General features: G+C 32.2%; 1 pseudogene; it reads right to left on the reverse strand.

Moving 5' to 3' along the window:
• Nucleotides 1-19313: 19313 nt before the first annotated feature.
• On the reverse strand, nucleotides 19314-20582 carry LOC149557055 (uncharacterized; annotated as a pseudogene).
• Between the last annotated feature and the right edge of the window lie 3392 nt (nucleotides 20583-23974).

Raw genomic sequence — 23974 nt, forward strand, 5'->3', positions numbered from 1 at the left:
CACCAAGAAGTTGAGTGAAAAAATAAGGTGGATACTAACTTAGGGTGTCTAGATAGGGCTTCCATTCATAGTGCTCCTCTTGCTCTCAATTACAAGACACCTCACCTTGCAATGAGTAACTGATCTCGCGACCATAAGAGTACCTTAAGCATTCTTGCCTAGTGATCTCCCTATGGTTAAAATCCCATAAGCGATCACACTAGGTGAAAACAAATACTATGTCTACCAAAGTTTTGTGTCCTTGATAGCCTTGAGTTTATAGTGGGTTGGAAGAGCTATAGTGCCTACCCTCATCCACATCTTTTCTGGACATTGTTATTATTATCAGACTATGATAGACTAGTCTTATGTTGATGGATTAGTGGTATTGTTTTGACACTATCAGATATTATGTTATGGATTCAGTGGTTATATGATGAGACCATTTAGATTTTACATTTCATGCATACATGATGATCATTATACTGTTTTCAGTTACTATTGATGATTAGATAGATGGTTTATTATCTTATGTGTTTTATTATGGATACTTACCCCATACTTGCATGTGTATGGTGTGCGTGTTTTCTTATTGTATGGCGTTTCTGATGTGGTTAAGGAAGGGAGTTGTAGTCACCTGCTTAGTCGGGATCTACACGATGCACCACTTCTTGCCATTGTCTATTTAGCTTAGCATTATATATATTGTATGTACATGCATGGTTTTTTTTCTGTAGGTTGTAGGTACCGGGTATCGAATTTCCTAAATTGCCAGGATGAGCGTACCCTATTATACTATCTCAATGATAAGAGAAGGGAGATAAATTCTCATGTCCAAATCCCAAACCTTTAAGCCAATTGTCCTAGTGAGGTAGGACAAGTATCTGGATATTTTACCCGCTGAATGTGTCGGATGACATAATTCGTGATTTTTAACCCTTTAGACTGATTTTGAGTGATTTGCTCTATGATGGGTTTTCATATTTTATCTTGGAAGTCTATGGTGAATTTTTTATTAATTAAGTCTTAATAAATAGATTTAATTAATAAATTAGTTATTTGAGAAAATTAATATAAAATATCATGTTATTTGATATTTTGATTGTAATTAATTAAATGTGAATTATTGAGGAAAAATGAATTAAATTAAAGAAAATTAGAAATTAAAATTAATAATAATAATAAAATAATAATAAAGTAATAAATAAATAATAATAATAAAAGTTATAAAAGTTAAAATGAAAGATATAAATATTTAAATAGAAATTATATAAAAAGTGAATTGGAGTTATAAGCTTGCACGGGAGTTAGCACACTTCTCTATTTCTCAAGTGTCAACAACATGAGGGTTAGTGCATCAATTAAGCACATGGTGTCTACAACCCTATGGCTTAAATTGAAGGTTGGTAAAGACCCATGCTTAGTTGGTGACACCTTCCAGCTATTTCTAGAAGCATTCTAGATGTTTCCTGAAAGCTCTTTATATTCAGGCATTCATAGAAGCTTAGAGATAGCATTGGGAGAGAAATTGGAGCATTGGAGGACTTGAGAATTCTGAAGAAGGGAGGAGCTTGCTCTATGGATTTTTTGAGAAAGAGCGATTTAGCATCAGAATCTGGGTAGATTCTTGTGATTTTATTTATGCTATTTTTGCATCATGCATTCCCTGTCTTCTTTGTGTCTTCCATATGTCTTCTGAGAAGTTTCATATTTATATGCATTCTCAATGTGGGTAGATTAATTTTATTGGAGAATTTTATATGCATTCTATGATGCAAATATTTTATTCTTAATTGTAGATATAAGCTTTGTGGAAAAAAAAAAAAGAGACATACATGGTTATATGTTCAGATCTGCATACATACATACATATATATATATATATATATATATATATATGTATGTATGTATGTATACATTTATTATGAATCAATTATAAAATTCAAATTTATACATACATACATACATACATACATACATACATACATACATACATACATATATATACATACATATATATATACTGATACATACATACATATATATATATATATATATATATATATATATATATATATATATATATATATATATATATATATATATATATATATATATATATAATGCACCAAATTGAGCGATTGATAAAATCACAGTGGAAAATTTATTAAATCGCATCGCGATTCATATCGCATGAAATCAGTATGGACCCATGGAGTTTAGCTAACTGCCAGGGTAACTTGTATGTGATAATTGCGATGACACTTTCCCACTTGCATAGTAGGTTCCTACATGTCATTGTGTGCCTCTGGGATTAGATGTCAAATTTTGTGTTTGGAACCTTTGAGTTAGTATACTTTTAGGATTTCTGGACTTATAGAGATATGTGCTATGTGATTTTGATAGCCTGTTTGGGACTTGAGATTATCTCCTTAGCACAGTGGGTGTGGACCACTTAGGGACCACTCGGTCGGGTGGTAGTGTATTTTCTACTCTTATCATTTTGAGATTCATTGAGACATCGTGGTTGATGCGTCCTTCATGATGGTGGATATGTGTCCTTTTTCATTGATGATTGGCATATGTTAGATGATATTATCTTATGCTTTTATTTGCATGTTAGATTACTTCTATATATGATGTTGTATTTGTTAGGAGTGACATTACTACTATGTAATACCGATGATCTCTTCGGTGATTTGGAATGTTATGCATGGAGGGATGACTAAGATCCACGATGGTCTAATGATGCTATTAATAGTTGGGAGGAACCGTGCACTTAGTTTATTATGTTTGATCTTTATGATGGATGTATATGTTTTCTATAATGTGTATCATGTGATTATCTCTACTTTGATGTATCATGGATTAGAATAGGATGATGTACCTTATTCTATGTATGTATATTCTTTTGAGCTTGTCATACCCTATGACATGTACAGTAGATGATTGAGTATTTGAAATGTAATGTATAAACATTGGACTTATCATTATTATTTCATGTGGATGTTGTACTAGATGGATTCATGTATGTAATTCAACGTTAAGGGATCTTAAAGAATGTAATCTATTATTTATGTTATGTTTAATTTCAGATGGACATTGCTATTGCTTTCGTTATTGTGCATAAGTTATATGTGGTGTTTACTTGCATTAAAAAAAAATGCTACTAAACTTAGTGAAATTCTAGGTTAATTCTTTGGATCCCTTGGTGGGGCATTACATTTGGTATCAGAGCTTGAGTTTCTACATTGGGAGCTCTGGGTATTCTGGAATAACTAGGACTATGAACTATTAAGTGTAATTTTCCAAACTTGATCTAGGTGAATTGAAATAGGACTCAAACTGTTACTTGAATATTTTTCATACTTCAACACTTAGTTTCAAAATTGGAAATTTTACTTAAACCTAGACATAGAACTGAACTTAGTACCTTGTACTGTTGTAGGATGGTATCTGGGACTAGGTCTTATGTTAGAGGTCGTGGACATGGCAGAACTATTAGTGTCCATGGGTCTGCTCATGAAGGATCGACTCATGTAGAGAGCAGGGAAGAGCACTCTAGTAGGCAGCAGGAAGAGAGCCATAGAGAGGACCAAGCTGAGTCTAAAGAGGTCAGTTTGAGACAAATGATGCAGACTATTCTAGAACGTCTACCTCCTATTCAAGAACAGCCTAAAGTGCATCAGAAAGAACAAGAGCATAGACCCAGATCTAGAAGTCCTCGGAAGGAATGTCAGAGGTCCATTGTGTCCACTCAGATGAAGGATCTTTCAAGATCCAAGGTTAAGCCTTTCAATAGGCAAGGTTCTGGTTATGTGGCCAAACAGTGGCTTTATTCTCTTGATAGGATTTTTTCCATGCAGGAGTTTGACATCAATGTTAAGGCAAGGTTTGCAATCACTAATCTAGAGAATTTTGGGGCCACTTGGTGGATGATTGAGGAGAAGAAGTTGGGAATCAATATGAGCAGTGTTACATGGGAATTATTTCTAGAGAGTTTCCATGAACAATTCCTACCAGAGGAATGGAAACAACAAAGGGCTGATGAATTTCATAATCTTGGATAGTACACTTTGTCAGTGATCAAGTATGAGCATAAGTTTTATGAGCTTATGCCTTTTTCAGGGTTCAGTGAAAATTCAACTTAGTGAAAATATACTGATACATATATATATACCTATGTATATAATGCACCGAATTGAGCGATTGATAAAATCGCAGTGGAAAATTTATTAAATCGCATTGCAATTCATATCGCATGAAATCAGTATGGACCTGTGGAGTTTAGCTAACTGCTAGGGTAACTTGTACATGATAATTGTGATGACACTTTCCTGCTTGCATAGTAGGTTCCTACATGTCATTGTGTGCCTCTGGGATTAGATGTCAGATTTTGTGTTTGAAACCTTTGAGTTAGTATACTTTTAGGATTCCTAGACTCATAGAGATATGTGCTATGTGATTTTGATAGCCTGTTTGGGAATTGAGATTATCTCCTTAACACGGTGGGAGTGGACCACTTAGGGACCACGCGGTCGGGTAGTAGTGTATTTTCCACTCTTATCATTTTGAGATTCATTGAGACATCGTGGCTGATGCGTCCTTCATGATGGTGGATATGTATCTTTTTTCATTGATGATTGGCATATGTTAGATGATGTTATCTTATGCTTTTATTTGCATGTTAGATTACTTCTATATATGATGTTGTATTTATTACGAGTGACATTCCTACTATGTAATACCGATGATCTCTTCGATGATTTGGAATGTTACGCACGGAGGGATGGCTAGGATCCACGATGGTCTAATGATGCTATTGACGGTTGGGAGGAACTGTGCACTTAGTTTATTATGTTTGATCTTTATGATGGATGTATATGTTTTTTATGATGTGTATCATTTGATTATCTCTACTTTGATGTATCATGGATTAGAATAGGATGATGTACCTTATTCTATGTATGTATATTCTTTTGAGCTTGTCATACCCTGTGACATGTATAGTGGATGATTGAATATTTGAAATGTAATGTATAAACATTGAACTTATCATTATTATTTCATGTGGATGTTGTACTAGATGGATTCATGTATGTAATTCAACGTTAAGGGATCTTAAAGAATGTAATCTGTTATTTATGTTATGTTTAATTTCAGATGGACATTGTTATTGCTTCCGTTATTGTGCATAAGTTATATGTGGTGTTTACTTGCATTTAAAAAAAAAAATGCTACTAAACTTATTGAAATTCTAGGTTAATTCTTTGGATCCCTTGGTGGGGCATTACAAGAGCCGAGATATTTACTTGTTCCCACTTGGGTCGTTCCTCTTAGGTTGTCTGAGAGCAGGCCCTCTAAAAGATTCTAAACTACACAAAGAGTGGATCAACTTTTGGGAGTCAAGATTTCTAATTCACTACAAGGGTGAAGAGCATACTCTCCTATTCCAATAATTTTTTTCCAAACATGCCAAGAAGATTCAGTTGCCTCTTACTCTTGAAGCCAAATGGTAAGTCAAGATTTTTGATTCACCACAAGGGTGAAGAGCATACTCTCGTATCACCAAAAGATCCCAATTGTAAGTTTTAATGTGCCTAAAAAAAAAAAAATAGTATATGCCACATATGTAAAAGTAAAGAACAAGAAAAATTGGGTTTTTATGCATTGGGAAGCCCTACAAACAATCGTTAGTAGCCCTTGTGCATTTGAAGCTTCGACATGCGTTCTTTTTATGCAATGTTTCAAAAAATTTTACAAGGATGGCAACGTGCAATCACAACTTGTTAGCACCACAAGTTAGTGTGAAATAACATAAAATACTGCAATAAAAAGTGGTTAGTTGCCTCAAATATCCAAGTTATCTTCCAATCAAGTGTATGCAAAGAAAGTGTAAACTAATCACAAATGTTCTCATTTTTACTCTTTGCTTTTGACCTAGTCAACAAGATTAGATTTTTTTGCTATGATTTTGGATCCAAAAATAGAAATTAAAAGAAGAGACCCCTACTAAAAATTTAAGAGCTTTTCAAAAATGCAAGAAATTCAAAAAAATCTCTTCATTTGTGCCCTAGAGACCCATTTTGTCAAAACAAGCTAGATCTATGAAAGTGGGTTTTTGATCTCTAATACGAGCTCAAAAGTCAAAACACAAAGAAAGTACCCCCCTTAGAATTCAATTTTGTTTTTGAAAATGTAAGTTTTTCTAAAAAAATACATCGATTTGTGATCAGAAATGACTTTTTATGAAAAATTTAAAAAAATCATAACTTCCGCAAATCATGTCAAAATACTTTGAAAATTGGATTGAGACATTATGGGCACATTACCAACTTGTAAAAAACATTTCAGAACCAAAATACAAGTGGTTTAAAAGATATGATCAAATCTTTAAACCAATTAGATTTTTGGCCTTCAAACCAATCTACTTATGGGTTGGCCTTAAAACCAAAGTGATAATTCTACAAAAGCACTTGATTAGATCCAATATGCTTCTATAAAAAAAATTAGAGATAAGAAATGAAAGCAAATGGAGCTAGAAACCCAATTCATGCCCCACAGTGGGCGCCAAAAATGTACACTCGAATTGTGTCACACTCTAAACCCTTCTATCCAAATGATTCCATGAGTTCGGAATGTTCAAATGTTGGCTTAGAGCTCCCTATCCATGGAATGAAAGAAGGTATGTTTCAAGTTTTAAGACTCTTAGCTAAGCCTTAGAGATATGCTTTGTGCTAGTAAACTATGCAATGGGAGGTTCCAAAGACAAGATGCAAGAACGCAAATGTCTTAAGGAGTTCCTCAACAATGCAATGCAAGTATGAAAACTAAGCTAAGATGAGAATGAAAAATGAAGCTATGCTAAAACATGCATGAGAGTGTTACAATCCAAATATTAAGATATGTGAGATAGATTATTGCAAAATAGAAGCTAAACTAACATGCAAAATGAATCTAAGCTAAAATGCTATGGTATGAGAGAATGTAGACAAGAAATAGAAGTTCTCCACAAAGCTCCAAGGAACTTTGTTAAAAAACCTATAGCATAATAATACTCAAAAGATGGATGCTTTGAGGGGGAAAGCTCTCTCCCTTTTAAAGTCATATGGACGATAGAGATCAAGACGAAGATGGTGGATGATCAACGGTGAAATTTGAAAAGAGGAGTGATCCATGTGCACACACAAGTCAACCAACAGAATATAAGTTGAATTGTCATATAAGACAAAAGACACAAAGCCTTTTCTTTTAATTGAAAAATAGAAAAAGGACTTTATGTGTGCACTTTAAGTGGGTTAGAAGAGTGAGGTCTTTTATTTAATTAAAACAGAACATGTTCTTTTAATCAAATAATGAACTTAGGATAGTATAGTCAAACTATAGGTTATAATCAAATAAATTAATTATTAGCAATTTGGTTTAAGTAAATGATTAAATTAATTTAGCCAAAATGTTGAAAAGGGGGTTAATAGTCTAGGGGCAAAATGCAGCTATGCTAAAACATGTATGAGAGTGTTACAATCCAAATATTAAGCTATGTGAGATAGATTATTGCAAAATAGAAGCTAAACTAACATGCAACATGAATCTAAGCTAAAATGCTATGTTATGAGAGAATGTAGACAAGAAATAGAAGTTCTCCACAAAGCTCCAAGAAAATTTGTTAAAAAACCTACAGCATAACAATACTCAAAAGATGGATGCTTTGAGGGGTAAATCTCTCCCCCTTTTAAAGTCACATGGACGGTAGAGATCAAGATGAAGATGGTGGATGATCAATGGTGAAATTTAAAAAGAGGAGTGATTCATGTGCACACACAAGTCAACCAATAGAATATAAGTTGACTTGTCATATAAGACAAAAGTCACAAAGCCTTTTCTTTTAATTGCAAAATAGAAAAAAGACTTTATGTGTGCACTTTAAGTAGGTTAGAAGAATGGGGTCTTTTAATTAAAAGGGGACATGTTCTTTTAATCAAATAATGAACTTAGGATAGCATAGTCAAACTATAGGTTATAATCAAATAAATTGGTTATTAGCAATTTGGTCTAGGTAAATGATTAAATTAATTTAGCCAAAATGTTGAAAAGGGGGCTAATAGTCTAGGGACAAAATGTAGCTATGCTAAAACATGTATGAGAGTGTTACAATCCAAATATTAAGCTATATGAGATAGATTATTGCAAAATAGAAGCTAAACTAACATGCAACATGAATCTAAGCTGAAATGCTATGGTATGAGAGAATGTAGACAAGAAATAGAAGTTCTCCACAAAGCTCCAAAGAAACCTGTTAGAAAACATGCATCATAACAATACTCAAAAGATGGATGCTTTGAGAGGGAAAGATCTCTCCCTTTTAAAGTCATACGGATGGTGGAGATCAAGATGAAGATGGTGGATGATCAACAGTGGAATTCAAAAAGAGGAGTGATCCATGTGCACACACAAATTAACCAATAGAATACAAGTTGACTTGTCATATAAGACAAAAGTCACAAAGCCTTTTCTTTTAATTGCAAAATAGAAAAAGGACTTTGTGTGTGCACTTTAAGTGGGTTAGAAGAATGGGGTCTTTTATTTAATTAAAAGAGGACATGTTCTTTTAATCAAATAATAAACTTAGGATAGCATAGTTAAACTATAGGCTATAATCAAATAAATTGATTATTAGCAATTTGGTCTAGGTAAATGATTAAATTAATTTAGCCAAAATGTTAAAAAGGGGGCTAATAGTCTAGATGACCATTTTTAGGTGATTACACAAAATATGATTGCTATATAAAAGTACATCAGAATCAAATCTAGTATATGATAACTAGCATACAAACAAAAACATTCTTTGGATAATTATATTTGACATTAAGACAATTAACAAAAAATACCTTGATATCAAGCATACAATTGAGAATAGCCATTAATGCAGATCTATTAAGTCAAAGATTTTCCAACATAAAATGCAAATATTCCAAGTAAATAAGCTAGTGCTTTCTATTGAAAGCATTTTGAATAGGAAAAAACTATTAAACTATAATTGTTTTTGAAGAATATTCTACAAAGCTATGATGAGCATAAATCTCACTTTATCTTCATTAAAATATGATAACATCTTAAAATCCATACAAAAATAATCTCATGGCTAACTTTCATACGATAAACATGTTCAGATAGGAACAAAGTAAGAATTTATAGTAGACCCCTTTTTTATGTTAAAAAGAAAAGAGAAATACAGTGTACCTCCATGGAATTATCAGAACTGGTGGTAGATTCATCATATTCAAGATAGAATGCAAAACTCACTTCTCCATCATCTTCCTTTAGCTCATTAAGTTGATATTCAATATGCTACTTCTCAGCAATCTTCTTTTGTTCAAGTGCCTCAAGAGTAGCAAGCCCCTTTCTATATAAATGCAATTGTTCTATTGAGAAAAGGAAAGAATTAGTGAGAAAGGTACCACAGATTGATTTCTTAAAAATTAAAAAGATAGAGTGAGGGAAGAGTGCAAGCATTATATTTATAAACCTAAGTAGTATAGTGGTGAGTAGCTTGAGTTAAAAGACTATGAGATTGTCCTTGATTCAAAGACTTCAACCGGAAAACAAGGAGTGTCACCTCATTCTCATAGTCCTCTTTAGCTAACTGTAAATGTTTAGAGGTAAATATTCCCCCTTTACTAGTCTTAGATTTTCCTTTTTCTCTCTCCTCTTGCATATTCTTGTATGCTTGTCTGAAATTGATAATATACTCATAAAAATATATTTCTCTAATAGTATACAATACCACTTAACATAAAAGGGTGGGGGGGGGGGGGGGGAATAAAGAATAAACAAACTACTATCTAATAAGTTGTGCTAATATAAAGAAATATGTTGTTAATTTCTTTGTTTTAATGGTTGTGGAAATAGTTTAGAGAAGTTATTTTGAAGCCTTTTATATATGTGAAAGTCTTTGTTAGAAGAAGAGTCAGGGTTATGTATTGGTGAACAAAACAACAAATAAAAACCTTTTTGCTTTTTTTGCAATTCAATTCCACTTGAATCTCAATTTGATTGTGTTTGATATTGGCATGTACTGATAGGGATTCCTTAACTATTTAATTGTTTAGTTGATGAATTTCACATTGCCTTGGATTCACTACTGTGCCAGTTGAGGAACTGTAACCTTTCCTTAATTTGTTTTATTGCTACAGTAGGGTTCTAAGAAAATAGGAATCGTTCCATGAGTATGGAGACCTGATATTCATGGAATTAATTGATCTAACTTTTATTTTATTTCACTAACCGTGCATATGTAACATTGGGTGAGGTAAAGATGATTACAGTTTGAATAGAGTGAAGGAAAAACAACAAAAATGGTGGATTGGGTATAACAGTAGCTAATCTAGTCAAACAAGGAGCATTTTTTATGGTTGGGATCACCTAAGGATATTGAAGTGAAGGTGATTCAATCATAAATTAGATCCACAAGTCATTGGAAGACAGAGATTGACAATGCCCTAGATAATAAGGGTTTTAAGGCACAAATTGGGGGTTTTAATGTTGTAGACCCTTTGGAGTTAATTCCTTTTGCATAAAACCATTTTAAGATAGAACTAGTCACTATCTAGAAGTTGGGTTTGATAGGAGGTCACCAAGGGATACTTCCTTTGTTAATTTGAGCAATGTTGTGTAGGGTACTGGTCAGGTTTAGTAGTGTTTGTCCAAAGTAGTCATATTAAAGTTTTAGATATGTTATGAAACTCTATAAAGGGTTTTTGTAAATGAAAATGGTTGATCAAGTGTTTTGAGAAAAGCAAAGGTTATTTTCACTTCAAGTCTTCTGTAGGGCTTTTAGACAGCCTTTTAGGCCTTTTGGGTCAATTTGTGAGAGTTTCTTGAATTGGGAAGTGGAAATTAAAGTCAAAGCCCTAGAATCCCTTGAATCCAAGTAATTGGGAATTTGTAAGATCATAATTATCAATTAGTAGTATTTTATAAGGCTTTAGCAAGTCAAGTTCTTGAAGCATTTGAGGTTTTTTGATAGGCCAAGTGCCTAAACCTTTGGAGCTTGCAACTCTCATTATTTTTTGAATAGTTTCCACTCTTCCACTGCATCACTAGATCTCCATAGAGATTAAGAAATTGGTCTTGCTTATGTGTGGAGCACCATATTTCTACCACAACCATATGAGACTTTTACCTATAAAGTAGAAGAATATTAGCTCTAGAAAAAAATATTTATCTTTGGAGAATCCAAAACTAGAACTCTTAGGAGAACACAATGATCAGGTATTACTTCCCCTTTCACATTTTTGGAAAGATTCTAGTTACTTTGCATAGGTCAATTGAGATTCTCTAAGCACATTTTGTAAGAATTAGGACACAACATTGTCTAGGATTTAAGCACCCTCAACCACTCCTAAAAATTATACCTGAACAATGTCATAACTAGTGTCCTAATGATTGCAATAGTTAAAAATTGCAATCGGCTCTAATTGTACTTATATCTAATGGCTATTTTTTTGATAATGTATAAAAAAACTAACTTGTAAACAAAATCCATCTATAATGAATTCCAAAGGGGTCCTAAATGTAAAACACAAACAAAGAAGCTCTTAAAATGTGCAAGCTAACCATCATAGGTTTTTATTGAGCTTCCGTAAGTTGGTTTCTATCATGTTTGTTATAGACCATCTCTTTCCACCCCAAATACACATAAAAAGTGAGAAATCTATGGAAATTATTTAAGTGGGTTTCACTGAACTCAAAACTAACTTTATGGAAATTATAGGAGTAAAGTAGAAAAGACTAGCTAAGGTATTTCATAGATTTGACTTAGTAAAACAACCCAACACATGACTTGATCCAAGGAGTCCAATGATAGGTACTTGGAAAAGTCTATGCAATGATGCTCAAAAACCAATCATGTCAAAATAATAAAAAACCCTATTATTCACATAAAGATAATAATATTAATACCTTCTAACTCCCACAAAAAAAAACTAATAGTGACATAAAAAGAAAAGCACTATCCATAACCCTTGTTTCTTCTACCTCCTAATATGCATCATAAAAACAATATAGACATAAATGCATATATAACTCATTGTAACCCCAATGTGTGAAGAAGATTTGTAACATCACCCCTCATCCAAGTGGGTGAAATACCAACCTACCTTATAATAGTTTGGCATTTCATCTACATTCTACATGACAACAAAGCTACTACCTTTAAGTGGTAACATATTACATTTTTTAGAAGAGTTGAGCTAAGTTAGCATTAAGGATAATTTTGAACTTCCATACTAAATAAGTACCATAGGTACTATAGCTGACTCATCTCTATTAGGCTTAAAACCTCCAAGAAAAAAACTTTGAATTGTGAGGGAGATCCTATTGATGAACTAACTATACCCCAAACAAACATAGGTGAATGAGCAGAGCACCCTAGGGCACTTGAGAGAACTATGTTGAAGGAACTTGGCAAAATGACCCCAAAACTTTGGAAGAAGGGGTGTGGTGTTTTTCATTTCAAAGAACCCTATATAGAATAAAAGAAAAACAAATGCCAACATCATATGGGGTATACGGCTGTATATATCTAAAATTTGTTTAAAGGTATTGTTTTAGTGAAAACCAACCTTATCCTTTCCCATGTTTCTTGCTACCTCCAAGTTTGTATAAAGACATTTTAGATAGTGTGCCTCACCCAAAAAATGAATCAACATGAACATAAGTTTTCAATATATTGTTGGTTTTAAAACTATCTTGGATATACATTAAAATGGTTTGTGATTGATGAGGGCATCTATTGTAAATGGTAAGTTCGATATAAATTAGCAACTAAGAACATGAAACAAAAAGCAAAGTCAAACTAAAAGTATATGATTTAAAGACAAGAGAAAGGAGAGAGGAATTGCAACCCTCTGATGGAAACTCCCAATGTGCCACTTCAGTATACTCTTTAAACCTACATACACATATGAGGAAAAGCTTATGGTTTTTTCTTTAAGAAGAATGCTAAAGTCAAACCCATATTTTGATGATTCCAAATCCATGGAAGCCAAGATAAAGATGATTAGATAAACAATTATAGATATGCAAAGAAAAGAGAAAGGCACTATGATATTCTTATTCAAATATACAAGAGTTAATGCAAGGATAACTCCCCTCTAAAGCCAAGAAGTCAAAGCTTGTTGGAATAAAGGTCAATATGTGTTACTATGCAATGAAGGAGGGTGGGGCAATGATGCAAGATGAACAAAGAGTTACAAAAACTACCCAAAATGGAAAAGAAAGTTGCAGAGATAACTCCAAAAAAAAATTGAATAACCAAGAAGCTTGAAAATGGGGGCAAATGGAGGTTTTAAATAGCTCAAAGGATTATCAACATTGGTGGTTTGCCAAAGAAAGAATTACATTGGCAAAGACAGCAGGTGCATCACTCAATGGCCTCCTTCACTATGAAGGTTCATAGGAACATTGTGCACTAAACATCTATGCAGTGCACATGTGTGCTTGATCCAATCAGTCTAAATATTGGGGAATTTGAATAGAAAACAATGATTAGTTGAGCAAGATGACATGGAGGCATAGGTCAAGATTAGATTCGATGAAATCATAGAAATGTTACCACAAGCACTGCAAACCATGAGAATTGTCTAAGTATCTTTTTAAAATAAATTGAAAACTTTCAAATTTACTTTTAGATACCATTCAAACCATAATTTAAGGAGGTTTCCATCAAGTTCTGTCAACTTGATCAGATTTTGACATCATGTGTTGAGTGAATGTTGTGAAAACTCTATCTTAGGGCTTCATGAGCATTGTTTTTTTCCTCTTAATAAATCAAGAAAATGATGTGTGCCTATTGCATTTTCTGCCAACCAAGGTGTCTACTATAATAAGATATAGTGATATGGTATATCTCTGTCCACCCAATATTGCTCTTGGTCCTTTAATGAAGTTACCTACAAAGTTCATGTATGTCATGTATACACACCTTGGAGAAAGATAATGGAAGTGAAAACCTTGCAAAGGTTTAGTTTGATCTTTTGGTTAAGCATCCATATCCATAGTGAAAAAGGCACACAATCCATAAACAAAGAAAATCTGATATAAGATATGAAAATCCATCACCAAATTAGATAGAATTAGATCTTTAAAAAATCCATTCTTTATGAAGTTCAAATTTTACTATATTGAGGTTCCAAAAATACGTATACCTCCTATAAAAAGTTTGTTGTACCCTTTCTTTTAGGGCATTTAAATCCACAACTTTCAAAAACTCAAGCACATTTTCTCTTGGTCCATGATAGACAATTTTCCTTTCTAAAAGGAGCATAATGTCATCAAATAATTCATATGTTTTTGGAGCAAGCTAAAGCAAAGAAATGAGAATAGTTGCATTCATATGGGTACAAAATTGCTACAGGCACTTCACGATTTGATACATTGTAGAACTATCTAGGCCTATGGATATTTCATCCATCAAAAGAGTAGTTGTTGGCCCAACAATCATCTTGCCTACAATCAAAAAAGATTTAATCTTTTTTTTTTTTTAGAGATTACAGTTTGAAACAAAGAAAAATGTTGGAAGTTACAATCGAGTACACTGCTTGAGGTACATACCAGTTGTAACACATTTTTTCTATCCACCAGAAACTTCGCTAAAAATTTCATCTCCTACAATAGTATCTGCACAAATGTCCAAACCAAGAATTTGTTTCCAAATTGGCATTAGTTAAAAGCAATTATGTATTTCTTAACTAAAAAAATTAGGTCTTATATTGTGAGTTAGTAAGGATACCAAGAATTAACTAGGTCAAATGTGTGCTACCTAGAGAATAGTATTTTTATTTTCTAACTTGGTAAGGAGAGAAAGAATAGGTTTATATGATATTAATCTAGCCATAATATGCTTGAAGGATTCTAGATTTAGAGTTAAATTGTGTATCTTATCTGAATATATTTTTAGATCATACTTTATGATATATTATCAGGACTGAATCAATTTTTAGATTATACTTTATGATCTACTATTAGGATAGTGAACTAGAAAAGAGAAGTGAATCTACACCAACTAAAAGTGTCTTTGAGAATTTACACTCCAAATATTGGGAGGACTACAAGTTGTTTTTGTAAGGCCCCATGTGCTTTTTTAGCTACATTTATTATTTTTGTTCTCATTTAATTGAGTAAAGAAAAAATTGAACAAGAAAATAATCTTAATCAAGCCATCAATGAAGCTAAACAATTAAAAGAAAAACTAGTTGAAGAAAGGAGCTTGTGGGATATATGTAAGGGACAATTTGAAGTTATAGTTGCAAAACTACAAAATGAGCTTGATGAAGTGAGATTGTCAAACCAAAGGCATGAAGGGTCTCAATTAGAAAATAAAGAAACTGAATTGGAATATAATTTTAATCAATCCATAAATGAAGCTAAGCAATTAAAAAGAAGATAGGCACATGTGGGATACTTGTAAGGGAGAATTTGAAGTTAAAATTACAAAACTACAAAATGAACTCAATGAAGCAAGAATGTTGAACCAGAGGCATGAAGATTTTTGGTCTCAATCAAAACTTGAAAAAACAAAGTTTAAAATGACTCTTATAGGGCTACAAAATGAATACGATGAAATGAAGATCTTGAGAGTGAAAGAATTGTGATGTATAATGTGATAAGAGAAGAAAACAATTTGTTAGGAAATAAGTTGAACTAATGCAATGATAGGATTGGGGAATTAGATGCTTCAAATTAAAGAAGACAAGCTATTGTGGATTATTAATAAGGAGGATTTAGAAAGCTGAGTTGTAGGTCTACACTATGAGAATGAGACATTGATCTAAGAATATAAAGTTCTGTGCACCAATTTAACAAATGAGAAAGATGATTTGTAGCACTAAGAAAATGCAATGGTAAGAATAAGGACTTGCACACACAAATGAGAAAAGATTGCCTCTTGTATTTGAAGACTACATTGTAGGCCTACAAAATAAGCTTGATTCAATGACTAAAAAAGGAATAATTTTGAGCCAAGAATATGTAGAACTATACATTGAATGTGAAATTCTGAAGACACAGTTGGGAGATTATAATGGCATACTAAGCTCTATGGAAGATAAAACATGGAGTCTAAAGTCTATCTCAGAGAGTAGTGCAAAGATAGTGGAAGCCTTGCACACTCAAGTGCAATTTATCACCCATGAACAAATGCATATGAGAAAGAGACATGAAGAACTAACAACCAAAAATGAGTCCCCAAAGTTCAAATTGGAAAATTATGATCATATATTTGATTTACTAGAAAATGAGAGGAACTCATTTAAATCTACGTTACCAAGCATAGAGGAAGCTTTGATTCAAGAAAATGGTTTATTGAAATAGCAAGTCCATGAGCTTCAAAACAACTTGTGTATAGGGGCTAATGATTACAATAGGGTTTCCACTAATGATATGCTCAATTTAGTAGCAGGTACTCACATCTCTATCAAAAACCAGTGATAAAGTATTGGAAGATCTGGTTACAGAGAACACAATAGTGAAAAAGGAAGCCCTTCAACTTGATCAACAAAATTAGGCTTTAATTCAAGAAAATGTTTCATTAAAACAAGTAGTCCATGCACTTCAAAAAAAATTTAGTATGTGGGATGATACTTGCAAAAGGGTTTCTATTGATGATATGCTTGTTTTAGTAAGAGGTAGTTACATCCCTATTAGAAACCAGTGCTAAAGTGATGGAAGATCTAGTTACATAGAATAGAAGATTGAAATAGGAAGCCCTTCAAATTGATCAAGAAAACCAACAACTACAAAAGAACATATTTATTTAAAAGTATTTTCTTAAAATAATGAAGAAAATATTACAAAGATGAATGCAAAAATGATTGAACTAAAAATGAGATCAAAGTATAGGAAGAGAATGGAAGAAAAAATACCAAGGCATTAAAAGAACCTGATGGTCTTCTAAGGGGAGAGCAAGTGAAGAAAAAAGAGAGTGAGGACAAAAGGAAGGAGGGTAATGGGAGGGTTTCACATACCAAACAACCTTTATTGGTAACTTGATGCCTTACATTCATCTAGATTTTAACAAGAAGTGCAACATAACCAAAAGCTTGTGCTCTAGCACAAAATGTATCATTCTTCCTTTAGATGCACTACTTTGCTAATGTCCTTATGGCTAGTTTGGTGGGATAGTATAATTAACCACCCTTTCTATCAATTATGTGAGAAACATAATTATTCAATTTATCCTTACATTTTTTTGATCTTGATTGATGTATACTCGAATAGTTCCTTCATTGCAATAGATTGCAATACTCTAAAATTCATTTTATAATTTACTATGAAATATCATATTTGTAATTTATGTACTATTTTTAAATTTGATTGATCTATGCTCCAACAATTGTTACATAGGTATGCATAATATTGAAAAAAGAAATTTGGTATCATTTTACAACAACTTAAAATTCTAGATCTAATAATAGAAACAAAAATGTAGGAACACTAAAATGAGCTTACCATTTCAATCACAAGATAATGTCCAACCTTTTATAGTCATATGATATGAGAAATAGCCACTGCTACACTTTGGATGCTCTCAATCCTGGATAACCTTTTGATGGTTGTCATCTTAATATGTAAGCCATTATCATAAGCTACAATAATTGTTTGAACGGTAGTTGGCACCTTAAAGGAATACTATCCTAAGTTGTAGCAAATGAAGTTGCAAACAAATGAAAGAAAACCTAGAAAACATTGGAGTTTTGTAGCTTTACATTTTGTTGTTATATAATGATAACATGTCATATTTTAACATGTTCTTAGGTTCTACATGTTCCTATATAATGAGAACATGTCATCTGTTAGCATTATGAAAGCAATGCACAAAATGAAGAAATCATTTCTTGACAAAATGAAAAGAACCAAAGTGAAGTTATTGTTATATTGTTGGTTCTAATGCTTCCTTGGTTCGATGGTTCATTGGAGTGAGCTATGTATTCAGTATTTTGATCCTATATACTAGGCGATTATAGTGGTTGGCTACCTATACATTTCGGTGAGATGGATCACCTACCATATAGATACTATTGGTTTGTGCCTTCTATTTCTGTGGAGGATCTTCAAATCAACAGTTTCTATCTGACAGAGTTTGTGGCTTCTTCTGCTTTAGTGGTTTTCTTCATGATCTTCTCTTTTTTCCTATCTTCTGGAACATTCTTCGCTATCTCTTTTTGGAGAGGGGTTTTTCCCACTGGGTTTTCTCCTTTGTCTCCAGTTTATAGAGATTTTGTTGTTTTGGGTGCCTGATAAGGCCTTGTTGTCGGGACCCATTTTTCCTACTTTCTTAATTGTGCTAGGTTAGCTTACCTCTCGAGCTTCGCTTAAGGGGAGTGTTAGAGCAATTAATTGCTTATACTTATTACTTAAATCACTTTGATTTTCTAAATATTTTTTCACAATAAATGCGTCTGTACGGCCTCCAGGAGGGGCTAAAAAAATTTCCCAAACACCCAAAATCCAAAAAAGACAAATTTTATATGGATCCTAACTATAAATGGCCTTTTAGATCCAATGGCAGCATCCATTTAGGCCCAAAGTGTCCTGAAAAGTTTCTCTTCCTCTTGATTGAAGAAAAAAACCTCAAAAAAATTGGGGTTTCTAACTCTAAATCGTAGCTCCAAAAATCCTTCGAACAAGAAGCGGCAGGGTGGCTCTGATACCATGTAGAAGTTGTGAAAACCAACTTCACAAATTGCCAAGATCACCTGCATGCAAATAACCTACTGAAGAGAAACCGAAAAAACAAGAAAAAAGAAGAGCTTGGAAAAACTCAACAAGATGAGAGAAAAACTGTATTCCAAGATTGATTGAATGAATGCTTGAAAAAAGAATTACAAGAGTTCAACCTTAAAGGTGAATGAAAGCCCTAAAGCCTAAAAAAGCTAGGTTGCACAATATAATTAATATAAAATATTAATTATATGCACCTAAGAGATAGCTTTAAAAAACTAGAGTAATAGGAAACTTATTTAATTAAATCAAAGTAATTTAATTAATAAGTATAAACAATTAATTACTCTCACAGTTATAACACAAAAGATGAGCCATAATTTTCTTCCCATTATGTACCATGTGATGAAAATTTGAAAACATTGAGAAAAACAAATAAATATTATTTCATGAAAACAAATCCACATACATTTTCTTTCCAACTTTTTTTTTGAAAAGTCACTTTCAATGGCAATGATTGCAATTCTCATCTGCAGCATTTCAAAAATTAAATTTATTTGATAGACATAGACTGGCAAGCCCTGTTATGTCTCCATTGCATTTAAAAGTGATGTCTATTTTTGCCTTGAAAATCTATACACCATGGTGTGACTGTAGGTCTGCCCTGGGTAGTAAACTATATTTGGAAAGTTAGGGTGGTGGACACTATTAGGGAAGGTCTGAGTCTCTAAGGCCAAGGCTAAATAATGCCCATAAATCATACCTCATTTTCCAATAGTTCTCTTGAGCATATTGGAACTGTAAAATTGCAAGCTCGATGCATTTGCCCAGATATTAAGTATCCTACCACTGAAATCATCTTGGACTTTCACAACATGTCTTAGATGAATTTTTTTTTTTGGAGGATCCAGAACCATATTTATATCATAACCCTTGGGCACATTCTAGATTTTGCTCCCAACAGTGGTTTCCCTATTAAAATCATAGGGGGTTCCTTGTACGAGGGTGATAGCCCCAGTTGGAAGAAGTTATTTGTCCACTAGAGTATTATTGTGAACCCATATTTTCACTTTGTTATCAAGTATGGTCCTCCCACTGTTGTCCCCTACAAGGTTCCAATAAGTATGTTGGGCCAAGCACATAGGGGTGGCCTTATTCAAAGTTTTTTCCTTCATAACAACTACTAACCAATATTTCCAGTTATAGTATAAGTAATAGATACATCAAGATCACCAGGGAATCCTCTCAACCAAAAACCAATACAATTCACATTCAAAATGTAGAAATCTGTATGGAAAAGAACCAATTTCCCTTTATCACGCATACCAGAGCCTCTCTAAATATGCCTAAAAGTATTAAATAGTCAAAGTTGGGAATTTTTTTACAAACCAACTCAATGGCAGATAGCCATATGATTCTCCAATTATGTTGTAAGGGAAACAACTTCAAATTGACTCAATGACAGATAGCCATAGAACTCCCTTATTCAGCTTTGTGTAATCAAAGATGCATTTGTTAAAAGAGACGAAAACTATTGATCTTTGCAAAAATCCATCTAATTTTTACCTTGCTCTCCATCATAATTTTGGTAAGTGAACTAAATAGAAGGTCGATGTCCTCTTGTAATTTTTTCTACCTTCCATATAACCTTGTCAAATCCAATTTTCCCCCTATTGAAAAGAAAATCAGAAAACATGATTTGCCCAAACAAAAGCATTTAAACTAAAAATCACTTTAATATATAAAAAGAGAATGCACAAAGGAAATAATTGACCATGGAGTGTATTATTCCCATCATTGGTAGGTAGATGGTACACTTTTCCATCTAGAGTGAACTCTGCATCCTTGATTCTATTTGCTACACGCCCCACAGTTACACCAAATTAAGGTTCCAAAGTGCTATTCTGTATGCAATTTCTTTTGAGTTAAAACAATACATTCAAATAAAAGATCTCATAATCTTAGGGAAAATACACCAAATCAAACACTTTCCATATACAAATCAAGGTCAGAAAGGTCAGAATGTCTAGAACCAAGAACACCATGAGTGGAATGGTGTCATCCATAACAACCTTCCCTACCTTGTTAAAACCTCTGCAAACATCGTACATGGTGCCATTGCTTTCTCCCACTAGTTCCAATGCTACAAGTAAGTATTGGGCTAGAAAAATGACACTTTACTAGTCCTTGAAATCTCGCTTTGCACAAGGGCAAGGCAAGTGCTTCTGTGCCCATAGGATCGAATTGGGAAAATGTTACCTATGCAAATGAAACCCCCAATTTTGCTAGTGTGACTCAAAATATAAATGCATATACTTTTTATCTTTTTTTGTTATGACCCGAGTTGGTCAAAATTTTGACCAACTCGAGAAAACTTATGATATTTCTGACCAACATGGGGATTTTTTTAAAAAGATGAAATCATAGCTTTGGTAAAAAAAATTGGTAGAAAAACAAGTGCAAATATATTGGTGGGATAACTGTCAGGTTAAATTTTTATGTGGGTTAGTTCTATTATGGTGCCCATGATTAGTGTTATTGTGATACAAGTTATTAACCTTTTTAATAATGTAAGCCTTCTCTCTCTCTCTTACTTTAGCCAGTAATATCTTCCTCTATCTAAATAAACCCTCTAATCTCTCTCTCTAGTCTCTAGATATGCCCCCTAATCCCTCTCTAATATCTAGATACATCCCCTTATCTCTCTCACCCTGCTCTCTAGATACACCTCCTTATCTCTCTCTCCCTCTATGCTCTCTTGATACACCCCTAATCTCTCTCTCTCTCTCTCTCTCTCTCTCTCTCTATATATATATATATATATATATCCACTTATTAAAAAAAAAAAAATTTCTAGTTACTAGTACAGGTGTATAATTTACTAAATGCTTAGTGCAGTAATATATAGAGTAAGAGTTAGAGTTAGGATCCAAGGTTTACAATTTCATTTATATGACACTCGATGTTATTATTAGGGTTAATAAGTGGTTATATGTCACACTAAAATAAGTGATGTGGTTAAGGGAAATATGAGATTTAGGTGTAGTGTTGACATATTTGGAGTACAACTATGGTCAAATTTGGGATATATGTTATACAAATGACTCGAATAGTGGATCAATTTTAATTCATGAAAGAGAATTATAAGTCCCAACACAAGTATTTAGATTATGTAAAAGGTGTGAAAGAATATAAAAGAATCAATTTTATGGAAATTATTTCTCCATGACAATGTGAGAACATTATATATTGTTGAATTTTAATAATGCTGATGCAATTTTTATTGCAATGATTAAGAATTGTAATAAAAAAATATGCCTATCATTATGGACATCTATTTAGACTTATGATTTTCTTTCTTAATTAACATATTTAGTAGCCACATCCATTGAAGAAATGTTTTGTACAAAAATATATTAATTTTTTCTTGTTCTCTTTTACATGAAAGTTACATGGAACAATGGGGAAACAAAACTACCAATACAACTAATTAGAAGTAAAATTTTGAAACCAGAGACAAGAATGAATTATATACAAAAGAAAACTATGCAATAGTGTAAATACATGTCACATTCTTCAATGATTAGGATTCTTTTGTGACCTTTATTTGAACAACGATTGTGAAAGACTTCTTTCATCATTGAGGGAAATCCATCCACTTTTGTAGATGTATCATGTAGGAATTTTCATGCATCTTTCATATGCATTCCTTCCATTTCCTCAACATAGTCAATTGGAAATATTGTGTTCTCCACTGTGCACATCTCTTTAATTATTTGTAGGCATTTGTCAAACTCAATCTCAAAGAAAGCATTTGAGGTCATTGAAGTAGTCAGGCTAGTATCAAATAATGTTTGATTCTCTATTTGAGGCATCCATAACTCAAATAGTAACCTGCAAACTTATAAACAAACAACAACATATATAAATAATCAGAATAAAAAAGTATTAATAATTAACATAAATTCATTCAAATATTTATTATAAACAAATAATTTATTATAAGTACATAACTAAATTAATAATTTAGTTTTACATTATAAACAAACAACAACATATATAAATCAAAACTATTTCAAATAAAATGGTTAGATTGTAATGTTTGAAATATGGTGGCATTGCCTTCCACTTTTCAAAAATTACAAACATAAATATTAATAAAAATCTATATATACTATGAAAAATATTTAAATAAAATACAAACATAATATAATTAAATAATGACAAAATATAAACTAAATATATGATTTTCTTATTTTAAATTAATCATTAACTTAAATAAAATATGTAAATCTTATTGATAAGGTGGCCTTGCCATCCACATTAATGATAAAATTTAATTATGAAACATGAGAAATATAAATATTTTGAAACATGCAAATATAAAACTAAATTATGAAACATATAAATCTAAAATGTACAAACCAAAAGCATTTTGAAATATGCAAATATAAAACTAATATGAAACATGCAAATGTAAAACTAAATAGAAACATGCACATTAAAAATGTACAAATGAAATGTATTATCAAATATCCAAATCAAATAAATTTTGAATCAATTTGAATTCTATATCTAAATCAAACATGCAAAGCTAAACTATGTGTAACTTATTGAAATTAAAATCTAAATCAAAGGAGAATATTATAACTAATTTTGAAACTAAATCTACATTTAAATCTAAATACACAACTAAATCTAAATCTAAATACAAAACTAAATTAAAAAATAAAAATAGAAATAGAAATCTCACATGAAAAATATTACTCCAAAACTTTAATCTACTTCTCTTCAAAAACTCTAATCTAATCCAATAATTTCCACCTCTTCCTCCCTGTAAAAATACAAAATGAAATGAAATGAGGAGCATTTGTTTTATAACCTATGAGAGACTCTTCATATCCCCCAATAGATATCTTTTGACATTCCATGAAATTTTTTCAAATTCCCCCACTCCCCACAAAAAATAAGCATGAATGTGCATGCAAAAAATATTTAACAAAAAGAAAATCTTTTGTATTTAAAAATTTAATGAAGTTATTTCAGTCCTATTTTTTTGGGTTCTATTGCTTTGCCCTTTATTTTTTCGGGTCGTAATTTTTGGCCCCTTTTCAGGCCCTATTATTTTAGCATCCATTTGGCTTCATATTATTTTGGCCAGCTATTATTTCAAGAATATTCTTCTATTTTGTAATTTAATAATTGATAAAATATATACCAAATCTATGATTCATCTACTTTTAATAAATCATTAGTTTTAATAAAATATAAATTG

This window comes from Cupressus sempervirens, chromosome 5 (assembly GCF_028749045.1).
Source record: "Cupressus sempervirens isolate cs-2001-9-10 chromosome 5, ASM2874904v1, whole genome shotgun sequence".
Lineage (NCBI taxonomy): Eukaryota > Viridiplantae > Streptophyta > Pinopsida > Cupressales > Cupressaceae > Cupressus > Cupressus sempervirens.